Genomic DNA, 11,944 nt, shown 5'->3' on the forward strand with positions numbered 1-11,944 from the left:
CCTCCCGCTCGCTTTCACCCCGCCTCCTCTAATTCGCGACACATGAGCGGAAAAAGGGACGCGCTCGCTATGCAGCTGAAGTGGGGTCCGCGGACCAGGCGGGCGCGCGGTCTGAGAGTTTCGCCCCTGTTTTCTGTAGCGGCCCTCGTCTAGGTCCAGCTTGGCAGTCACCGCTCCTGAAGCCAAGATGCTGCAACACATTCTTGCGCTGTGCTTGGCTGTGGGACTTTGTCATTCGTTTGTCCTTCGAGTGCATCAGTGGTGCCAGGACAGCGGGCCCCTGATGTGACTCTCTCGACCCCAGCATTTCCACCCTGAGCTGGGAGAGTGGGGTCCCTGCCACATGCCCTGGTGACAAAAGGACAGGGCCGCCTCTTTGTCTACACCGGGGTTCGGAGGAAGACAGGACTGTTTTCCTCCGCTGGGCCACGACAGCGTGATGGACACGCAATGCGGAGAATTCGAGAATTCGCAGGTATAGCGGCCAACGCGGCGGGGAGGGTCGGCAGGGCGTGGTGGTGTCTGGGGTGATGGAGTGGAGATCCTAGCTTGCAACCGCCAGGCAAATCTCTCACCCCGAGCGTGAAAGAGGGGGCGCGGTAAAGCAGAAGACCCAATCCAGGAATTTGCTTGGAGAATTTGAGGAGCTAATAATCTGAAAAGAAAATTAATCGGATGAGGAGGAATGACAATATTATTATTGGTATGAGACCAAACCTGAAATACTGAGGATGAGATATTATATATAAATATGTGAATTGTATAATGATTTTTAAGACAGAGCCCTTTAATCTTCCATCATGATGGCTCCTGGGTGCGCCCCTTTTCCCTCTTCTACAGGCTAAATTCTCTGGTTTTCCTTTTGTCAGCATTTGACCTTTTAAATTTTTTTTTTTTTACTACTAAAAGGTACGTTTCGTATGAATCAACTTATTCGATCGTAACAAAGAAATCGGCTTATTTCCTGATTTCCGATTTTTAGTCTACTGCACACACTAAAAGTTTGCCCACCCTGCTGTATTAGGAAGGTGTGACCGAAGCATGCTGAGTCCTTTCTACTCGTTCTCTCATCCACTCTACTTTTTTCCTGCAGTGATGCCAGTAGACTATGCTAACTTTCAAGTCAACTGTTCTAGTATCGTTTTTCCATGTTCTTTGTAAGTTATTTTAAAAACACATCTATTTTCTATAATTAACCATTAATTTTAAGATTACTTTCCTCATTGTTGAATTTAGAGAATTTTTAAAGTTTAAACTACTGTACTCGTTTGCAGATACAATCTTCAGTGTGTCCTCTGATTCTCTTTGGAGCCTTGCTCTCTAAAATAATAGCCACTAATATCGGTCCTTACAAACGACTTGAAATCACCAAGGCTTTTAAAATAGTTGAAGATGCGACTAATTTAACAACTCTAACAGACACCCTCTGGTACAGGATATAATTGCATTCACGGCATTTTCCAGAATATTCTATTTCATTAGGTTAACAGGTCCGTGATGCAGATAGGAAGCGTTATGGGCTAAATTGCGTTCCTCCCAAAATTCGTATGTGGAAGTCCTAATCCCTAGTACCTCAGAATGTGACTGCATTTGGAGACAGGGTCTTCAAAGATGTAATTAAGGTAAAATGAGGTCATACGAGTGGACCCTAATTCAAAATAACTAGTGTCCTTATGAGAAGAGATTAGGACACAGACGTGTGCATAGAGAGGCGACCATGTGAGGACACAGTGGTAAGGTGGCCATCTGCAAGCCAAGAGAGAGGCCTCAAAAGACACTAATCCTTCATATTGGACTACCAGCTTCCAAAACTGTGAGGAAATAAATTTGTGTTTAAGCCACCCCAGTCTGTAGTAATTTGTCATGGCAGCTGGAGCAGACTAAAGCAGGAAGCTATGTTTTTAATAATACCATGGATAAACTATTTTAAACATGAAGCCACATAGCTCATCCAGTGCTTCTTTGGGATGAATTTCCCCAAATTTTATTCAGGGCTTTCATGGTAGAAACAGGAATACTTTCTGCTCCATCTTTTCCTGTTTTAAATAGACTAATATACTCAGCAGCAGCAGTAAAAGAAGAGAATACTAATAGATCTTTGGGGTGGAGAGGAAAAGGAAGACAAGGAGAGCATTACGGGAAAAAATCATTTTTTATTGACTCCTCAAAGATCATTTTTAAACCACTCATTTTTCCACTGAAATCCTTCTTGCTGTTCATGGATTTTGGCCAGAATTGTTGGTAACAGTATATCCAAAACATCTAAGTACTTATTATTTTGTTATCGAGTGGTATTACATTACTCCATTTGCAAAGCTACAGGTGTCCAGCTGCTTTGTAATTCCCTGGGAGGTCAATGTTGCACACTACACCCACCCAGAGTCAGTGAGCATGAACAGAGAGGGCTTATGGCTTAAAAGAGTTTGAAGAATGCTAATTAAAAGAGAAACTAAAAGTGCTATTTATACTATTAACACTTTCATTTTCTTTAAGTCCCTGTGTTTTGCTTCATATACTCTTATGCATGTCTTCTATATATAGTGTTTATGTGCTTCTTTACCCTCTGTGTGCTCTACCTGAAATTGAGATAATAAATGTGCCAACATCAAGCATAAGAATTAGATGAAATAATTAACACAATGTCTAGCATTTAGTTAAGGCCCAATAAGTACAAGCTAAAATTATAGTAATTATCATTAAGGCCCTGATAATGCCTTAAACTCTACAGATTGGCACTATTGCTGCCCGCCCCCTGCCCCCTCCCTTTTTTTCCCTACTCCTTGCAGCTTTACCTCTCCTTTCCAACATTAGTTTGTGGGACTGGCCAGGATATTAACTTGTTTTCTATATTCAATCTTTATGCTTGTATGATGAATGAATAAACTTGCCTATCTTCAATATTACTTACTTCATTCTTCTCCAATTGTATTTGCTCTGATATTTTCCTGGAGAAGAGATCAGGCAGGGAGCCCCTGAAAAATCTAAGTATCAGTGGAAGGCAGAATCTCAAGAATCTCAAAGGAACATAGTCCAATTCCCAAAACTTTTTATTTTTTATTTGGACAAAGTGGTGCCAGGATTGGTACAAACTTTTTGTTTAATGCCTGAATTGGCAAGAGTCCAGATATCGTTCAACAAGAGAGGAGAAGTGGAGGAAACTGCGGTATAATTGTAAGATAGACTCCTGCTCAGCAATAAGAAAAGAATGTGATGATACACTTTCACAGCATGATGATTCTCAAAAAACATTATGTTGAGTGAAAAAGCCAGATGCAAAAGAGTACATACTGAATAATTGCATTTATAGGTAGTTCTGGAAAGGGACAGCTAACCTATGGTGATAGAAATCAGAACAGAGGGCAGGACTGACTGGGAAGGGACATGAGACATATTTCTGGCTTCTCTATCTTGATGGGAGTGTTAGTTACTTGGAGGTATGCATTTGTTAAAATGTGCATTTCACTCTAGGTAAATTATACATCAGTAAACAAACTGTGCATTTCACTCTAGGTAAATTATGCATCAGTAAACGAACTTTTAATAAATCCAATCTCTTGAAAGAAAAAGACTTAGTTACTATTGTGAAGTGGATGCTCTCAATATATACATGATACATTGTCACTGTAACAGTGACATAGTTGTCTGTAAACAAAGAGGAATAGAAAAAGAGTAACATTCCTCTTCAAAAACAAACTTATCCTAACTTTAGTTAGCCTGCCCATGGTGTTACTGATCCCTGACATTTGATTTTTATGTAAGCCTTGCTGAAATTCCTGTTCCTCTTTTCTCCCTCGTGGACTTCCATTTATTACAGAAGAGTCAGCATGGAAGCCACACTGGAACTGTGCCCACGTGTACCTGGGTTGCTGTGGGCCAGCTATAAACCTTCCTGTTGTTTTCTTAATGTGGTAAAATGAAGGAGCTGTAACAGAGGACTGCACGATTCCTCTAATCTCTGATATTGGCCCTCTTAAATAGATTGTCAGGACTTTGACCAGGGCCTCTGGTTGATAACATTCATAGTAAAGCACAGCCAGTTGCTTCAACAAAACTCACATGGGGTTGTTACTTCTGTTTCAGATGGGAATGCTTGACCCTTTGCCTAATAACAGAGGCTTATTTCTAAGTATCATGAATAATCACATTTTAGGAAAGACATTGAAAGGTCATCTACTCTTTCTTTTAGGCAAGAACATAATACTCAAAGTAAACTAGATATTTAAAAGTCAAATTTTCATTCTGATTTTTAAAATAGTAATACATAGTGTTTGTAGAAAATTTGAAAATGCAGGAAACTATCAAGGAGGAAATAATCACCTTTTTATTTTTTCCACCCAGAGGTAATTTGTAACATTTCTATATACATTGTTCCAGTCTTTTTTACATATCAATATTTTTAAGCTTTATAAATATTTCTGATTTTCACATACTTACTAAATATGTGGATAAATATATATTAACATTTTCCATTTCATTCTCTCAGAAATCATTTTCAATGACTATTCTAGTCCATGGACTCAGCAACATTTTCTTGTAAAGGGCCAAACAGTAACTATTTCACAGTTGGCAGGCCATGCAGTCTCTGTCACAACTGTGCAGCTCTGCCATGGGGATGGGAAAGTAGCCATAGACAATGTGGAAATAAATGGGCATAGCTATCTTTCACTAAAACGTTATTTATGAAAAAGAAAGACACCAGCTAGACATAGCCTGCAGGCCATTATTTGCTGACCTCTGGGTTTTAAATAATCTAGTCCATTGTTTAGGAGTATTTTAAAATTTATCTGATCAATATCTGTTGTTGACACAGGCTATTTCCTTTTTTCTTTGCTTTTATGGACAATATTGTGATATATATCTTTGATGATTTCCATGGAATAAATCAAGATATAGATTTAGTACTAAGACTATTGCCACATAAAACAAAATACAGACTCACACACTCTACACTCATACACACGTGCATGCACTTTGCTTTTCTATCCCTGAGATAACCTGTTAAAAGTATGATATAATCCTTTCTTATATGCTTACATAGGTTTTCCCCTCCCCATATGGCATACTGTACTTTTGGTTCACTAACCTGTTCTTTTCACATAATGTTGTTCTTTGAAAATCTTGCCACGTCAGTGAGCATTGATCTGCCTCCCTCATTCTTTTTAAACAGCTGCCTGGTGTTTCACTCAATCAGTTCATCCTAGAAATATTTACTGAGCATTGAGTATCATGCATTGTTCTGGGCACTGAGAATACTATGTGAACAAAACAAAGTCCTTGCCCTTCCAGGAGCTTATTTTCTAGTGGGAGAAGACAGATAAAAGAAGAACAAGTGTATAATGTGTCAGCTGGTGATAGGAACTATGGAGGAAATAAGGCACAGGAGGAGGACGGTAGAGATGGCTGTCTGTGTGTGTGTGTTGGGGAATGCTATCTTATATAAGTTGTTCAGGAAAGGCTTGTCTTGAACAGATAGCTGGTCATCCAATGGAAAGCTTGCAGATACCTGGAAGACTAGCCTTCCAGACAGAGAAGACAGTAAGTGCAAAGGCCTCGAGACTGAATTATGCTGAGTTTTCCAGGAACAAGGCTAGAGTGAAGAAGGCAAAGGGAGGAATGGAAGAGAGGAAATCAAAGAGGTAGCCTTGTAGGGCTTTGCAGAGACTCTGGCTTTCACCCTAAGAGGGTGAGCCACGGGAGAATTTTCAGGGAAGGAATGCCAACATCTGGCTTATGTTTTAATAGAATCACTTTGGCTGCTTTTATGTAAAGGGGCAGAGGTGAACCCGAGACCGTTAGGAAATCCATGTAGCTGTGTCACAATACATTGGCCAAATCCTCTGTTAATAATACCGAGATTGCTTCCAGATTTTTTAAATTATAAATAGTGCTAGAATAAATGTAGGGTTTTAAAAATTTATTTATTGTAAAATTTACATAAAATTTACCATTTTAGCCATCTTTAGGGTACAATTCAGTGGCATTAAGTACATTCATAATGTGTATAACTGCCACTGCTGTTTATTTCTGTAACTTTTTCATCATCCCAAACAGAAACTCCGTACTTGTTACACAGTAACTTTCCATCAGCCTCAGCCCCTGTTAACTTCTACTTTCTGTTCCCTGAATTGCCTTTTCAGCTACATCATGTAAGTGGAATTACACATTTTTCCTTTTGAATCTGGTTTATTTCACTTGCCATAATGTTTTCAGTGTTCATTCATGTTGTAACATATTTTGGAATTTCATTCCTTCTTATGGCTGAATAATATTCCATTGTGTGTGTGTGTGTATGCTTTGTTTATCCATTTATCCATTGATGGGCATTTGGGTTGGTCCCACTTTTGGCTATTGTGAATAATGCTGCTGTGAACACTGGAGCACAGTTTATGGCACCTGCATATCGCAGTCTGTTCATCGCCCAAAGTTATATCACCAGATATTGATCCCCTTTACCCTTATCTACCTTCTCCTTCCCTTTCCCTCTGGTAACCACCTCACTGTTGTCTATGGGTTGTCCTTTTTTAAATTAGAAAACAGTATTACCACACTAGCAATTCCTCACTTTTCTGGATGTTTCTGGAGAGATACAGTAAAACAGTTCATGTATTCTGTGAGCTTATGAACTGTGGGGGAGCTGGGCAGAATGCGGGCCTTGGAAACAAGCTCAGGCATGTAACATCATTCTCAACTGAAATCCAAAGGCTTGTACAACATGACAGATTTCTTGTATTAAATAGAAAATGTTTCATTTAAAAATCCTTGAATTCTTACAATGAAAAAATTCTTAAATTCCTTACAATTGAAAAAATATTTTTAAAATCCCAATTTATTTTCCAATTAGACTTTACTATAAATTAATGAGTCAGGTAGTACCAAGTTCTGTTGCATATATGACCTTGAATCATTACCGTGATGCTGTCCCCTCTCGTTTTACAGCGGGGACATGATGATTCAGGTAGGTAAAGTGACTTGCCAGGGTTAGATGGCTGGGAAGCAGCTGCCTTAGGAATTAAATCTTGGGGTGAAGTCCACAATCTTTGGATTTTTCTCACTTCTCTTTATTTTTCAATACATATTTTTGACCAAAACACCTATTATATGATGGCTCCTGAAACATTTTCAAGTTATAAACATCAATTATTTTAAAACAAATTATTTGGCGGTATAATAGGCAATTTACTTTTCACTGAATCTTCATAAATTCTGTTGCCACTCCAAATCCATATTTATTGAATGAACATTTAAAAATATTCATTCAACAAATATTTGTTGAGTACCTCCTATGTGATAAGAACTTTATTAGACATGAAATGAATACTAAGACAATCATTTCTCCTAAGGAACTTTTTAATTTATGGAAACAGGATATACTTTTTAAAAATCTTAAAATAGTGATTGTATCTCACCTTTTGGCAACTTGTGTCTTTTAGGAAGGAATTCAGAGAAGAAGGTAAAGCTTTCAGGAGACGAAACTTCAGCCGAACTTTCAAGACAGGCAAGATCTCGATGTACATTAATAATTTCAGTGCTAGAACCATGGTACTTAAACTTTTGTTAACTGAATTTGGCCAACACTTATCGAATGTGTATCTTGTAACAACATCTTTCACTTAGTCCTCCCAACGACTCTATGGGACATCGACTATTATTATTTCCATCCGTAAGCAGTGCACTTTGCTTTAAAAAGATGTGTTTGTATAAAATTAAGAAACCCGGGTGTTATGGACGACATGTTTGTGCCCCTCCCTGCCCCCCGCTCCCAAATCTGTGTGAAACCCTAACCCCCAACAGGGTGGATTTAGAAGGTGTGAGCTCTGGGATGTAACTAGGTTTAGATGAGGTCATGAGAGTGGAGGCCCCATGACGAGATGAGTGTCCTGTGTAAGAAGATGAGTGCTCTCTCCCCCTGAGTGTAAGGAAACCTGGCAGAGGGCCTGCACCTGACCCTGACCTTGCCGGCCTCCTGACCTAGGACCTCCCAGCCTCCAGGACTGTGGGAAATAAATGCTCATTGTTTAGGCCATCCAACTTATGGTATTTTGTCACAGCAGCCCAAACCGACAAAGACATCAGCAAACTGTCGCCTCGCCCGCCCGCCCCATGTCAAATGTAAACATTCTCTTCAATCCATGAACTGGGAAACTGGCCAGATATAATTTAAAAATACGTTAAAGAGTACCATCTCCTCTCAGCAAAGACCTCGTGTCCGGAGACCCTGGGTGCGTGTGCTCTGGGGGCTTGGCCCCCACAGGCCCCCAGTCCCTCTGCCAATCCTCTGCCACTGGCCTTGGGCAGGTATGCGAGGAAAAGAGAGGGGTGACGGGAACAACAGTTTCGCCCCACTCACCACGCATCGACCATCGGGCATGAGACTACACAGAGGAAAAGAACATAGTTGTAGGTAAAGGGACCGGAGTCAACTGGAGACAGGAATTCTGCTAAAGGTGGATCACGGAGTCTTGGAGGGCTCGGCCTCGAGCACTAACCCTGCTCTCCACAACACAAAACCTGACTGGCAGAGGATTTCCGGAAGACGCGACCCTTTTCCTGCCTTCCCTACACGGGGGTGACTCTTCTGCTGCAGAGAATGACGGGCCTCGGCATTGACGGATGGGAGCCTGGATGCTTCTTGCCCCACATTTACCTCTCTGAGTTGGAGTCCCCTCAAATGTGAAAGCAGCACAAGGAAATGCACCTGGCTGAGTGGTAGGTGAGAGGAGGCCTTTAGCAGTGCCTGATATTTGGTAGCTTCTTAAAGGCAGTGACTTCCTTTCTTTCTACCCAAATAAATACATTAAGGAACTAAGAAAGAAAAAGAGATAAGTGGTTGGATATAAGAAGTAAAATGTGCCCAAGAACTGCGCCAGAAGCAAGAACACGTACTGGTTCGCGCACATTTTTAGCACAGAAAGCTCACCAGCTCATGCTAGGACCAAACACTCCCGGGGCTTCACTTTGGTCCTTTCAGGAGCCCAGAATCAACCCAGACTGCGCAGAGCCCAAGGCTGCTCCATGCCCTCACAGCTCTGCTGTCCCTTGAAAGCGGGTCATCACATCTCTCTTTTTGACATCCTCTTGTGAATAGATCCTGAGAGTCATTTAGAGATAAAGTCACATGCACTCTGGTGTCTCCTGTGTTACCCCGTGCAAGACTAAGGTGTGTGATAGCATACTATCTTGTACATGCAATGTATGTGTATCCTGATACATGCAATGAGTTTGCTCTGTTCTCACAACTGGTGAGTCACACACTTCTTGATCCTTTTTGCTTTCAAGGCCGTTGGGCACTAGAAGTGTTGCCTCTGAAATGCAGTCAATTACAATGCTAAGAAAAATCGGGAGCATTTGACAATGAACCTGTGGCAAGGACCAGTTTCTCTCTTAACCAACCAACGGGCTTATAAGGAATAAACTCCTCACAAATAAACAACAAAAGCAAAACCCGTGACGAACTGTGAGGGCTACCACAGTAACTATGACAAGACGCAGTGAAACAGAGAAAACAAAACTCAAGTCCCAAAGCTGACACTATGAACTCTTTCATCTCACAAAATGGGGTCACCACTTCTTTGCCTACGTGGCAGGGTTGGGGAAGATTAAAGAATGTAGGTCAAGCATAAAAACTGTAAAACGCTATGCGCCTCATCACACGTGCCAGATATGAATTCAATATGCATTATGTGGGCACAAAGCAGTACATACGCCATTGCTACCCTAATGTCAGTGAATAATCTAGTATTATGCTTCTGATATCCTTGTACACTTTATTCCAAGAAAATGAAATGTTAGATGTCAAGGTTTGTGAACCATTGCATCAGTTCCTTGTATGAGATACATCCTAGATAAGGGCAGGCTTTGAGGCTGTGGCTAGCAAAGTCAGCATGTTAATGTTTCATGTTTCAAACAGGGGTACGGGACCAACACTGTGACGAGCCTTTCAAGGCCTGGGTGGAGGTGGCAGAAAGACTATCCTGATCTATACTCTATCATGGCCAGATAATTCAACATAACGTGGACTAGATCCAACAACTTCATCTTTGAACTATATTTATCTTACCCTAGTCCCCTCATTCCACCGATTGCTTTTATCAAATTTGTCTTTGGGGGTCACGCCTTCACCTTTTATCAAGGGCCCAGAAACCACTCGCTGCAATCTCGTTGCCATGGCTATACCACCAAGGCCCGAGTGAGGACATCTGTGAAGGCATGAGGATATTTCCTTCAGAACTGAATGACAAAACTCTGCTCTTCTTGAAGAACTCATGCTTTTGTCTCTTTGTGAGCAATGAGAATCAGAATCATGGAATGTGTAACTGATTTCTTTCTTCTCCACGAATGACCTTATATTGTTGTGAATTATTTTTTCACCTTAAATCCAAGGGCAGAAAAAATAATACTACAGTTTATTTACAGTTCCGTTAATTGAAGATTATCTTATTTTAAAAACAGTACTTGAAGTAAATAACCTTGTGGCTTTAATAAGTATTTAACACTAAAAATTTAAAATCTAAAGAAAACAACTGAAAGAAACAGTAGTACTTATTTTGAAAAGACTTGATGTCATGGTGGTTTATTGGGTAAATACAAAGTATAGGCTCTTGCTTTATTATTGTTGTTGTTATTATTATTATTATTATTTATTAAGCAAAGCCTAAGAGATTAGAAACCAAGTACACATATTCTCTTTAGAATAGAAACATAAATTAGTTTTAACTAACAATTAGGCACTTAAAATGTAAATGTGAAACAGCATTTTGAAGTACAAACTATAGGTGGGCTCCTAAAATCCTCCTGAAATGTTTTTATAAATGCAGAAGCACAAGCATGGAAAACATATTTCCTCTTTAAAAAAAAAGAATCTGAATTCAAATCCCTTAAGAGAGACCAATGATTAAGGTACTGGAGGGAAGGAGAAAAGAGCTTCTGAAATTTACATGTTTGATTAAAACATAAGCATTTAATAAAACTTACAATAACATACAGTATATTCATAATGAAAAATATATGTCAGGAAAATAATGAATTATAGGCTTAAAATTTTACTTTACAACAAGGCACTTAACACATTTAAACAGTACAGTAAATTTCTGAAAGAACGTAAATGGCTACTTCTCAAGCCTTGTAATAACATTTCTTTTGTGAATATACTGTAACATAACCATACATTTTGCAGCATTATATCATTGCATAGGAGGTAAATTAAATAATGAATTCCAACTTGGCAACTAGATTAGCTTATGTTTATAATTTCTTTTTCTTTAAAAGATAGTTTTAAATAATTCCACAATGAAGAACTACTCTCATTCATGATTCATTTAGAACACAGCATTGTTAGATTAATGAATAACAAAATAAACCACAACTTATAAGGTGTATATCTATATAAAAACTTATCTTTGGGTACCTTTGACATGATTTTCAGTGTTAAGGTATTGAAGTCAAGAGCACTTCTTAAGAGACATAATATTTTTAGCAAGTAAGTCAAATGAGTTAAATTATCGCAACACGATAACATTAAAAAAATTATCAGGACTCTTTATACATACAAACGGAAAGGTCTTCAACATATAACATATTACTTATATGCTTCATTTAAACATGTAAACTCATGTATTAAGAAATTCCTTCTTACACTTCCTTACACTACAGAAGTGTATTAAGACCGGCTTAAATTTTTAACCTGTTTTACAGTGCAAAACAAAAAATTACAAAAAAAAAAAAAGAATTTAAAAAGAAATGTTCAAAATATTCATGGAACAAGTTGTGAACTTTCAAGTGAAAAACTGCATGAATTCTAGCATATAAAAAGAAAAGGCAGCCAAACTTGTGTTTCAAAGTAAATAGAGTGTTGGTAGGAGACATTAATGATTGTGATGGTGAGAGGTAAAAATGGTTTGCAAATTTTCTTTGATCAAATGGATAAAAGATTAGAATTTTAAAAAAC

The 11,944-nt window shown here is 39.1% G+C and overlaps 1 long non-coding RNA gene across 1 annotated transcript; it reads left to right on the forward strand.

Annotated features, from left to right (window-relative positions):
• Positions 1-40: 40 nt before the first annotated feature.
• LOC118608659 lies at positions 41-11,944 on the forward strand. The gene is made up of 2 exons (XR_004953067.1): positions 41-475; positions 7,431-11,944. It is a non-coding gene; the product is annotated as an uncharacterized LOC118608659 (long non-coding RNA).

This window comes from Rousettus aegyptiacus, unplaced genomic scaffold (genome assembly GCF_014176215.1).
Source record: "Rousettus aegyptiacus isolate mRouAeg1 unplaced genomic scaffold, mRouAeg1.p scaffold_m13_p_10, whole genome shotgun sequence".
NCBI classification, from domain to species: Eukaryota; Metazoa; Chordata; class Mammalia; order Chiroptera; family Pteropodidae; genus Rousettus; species Rousettus aegyptiacus.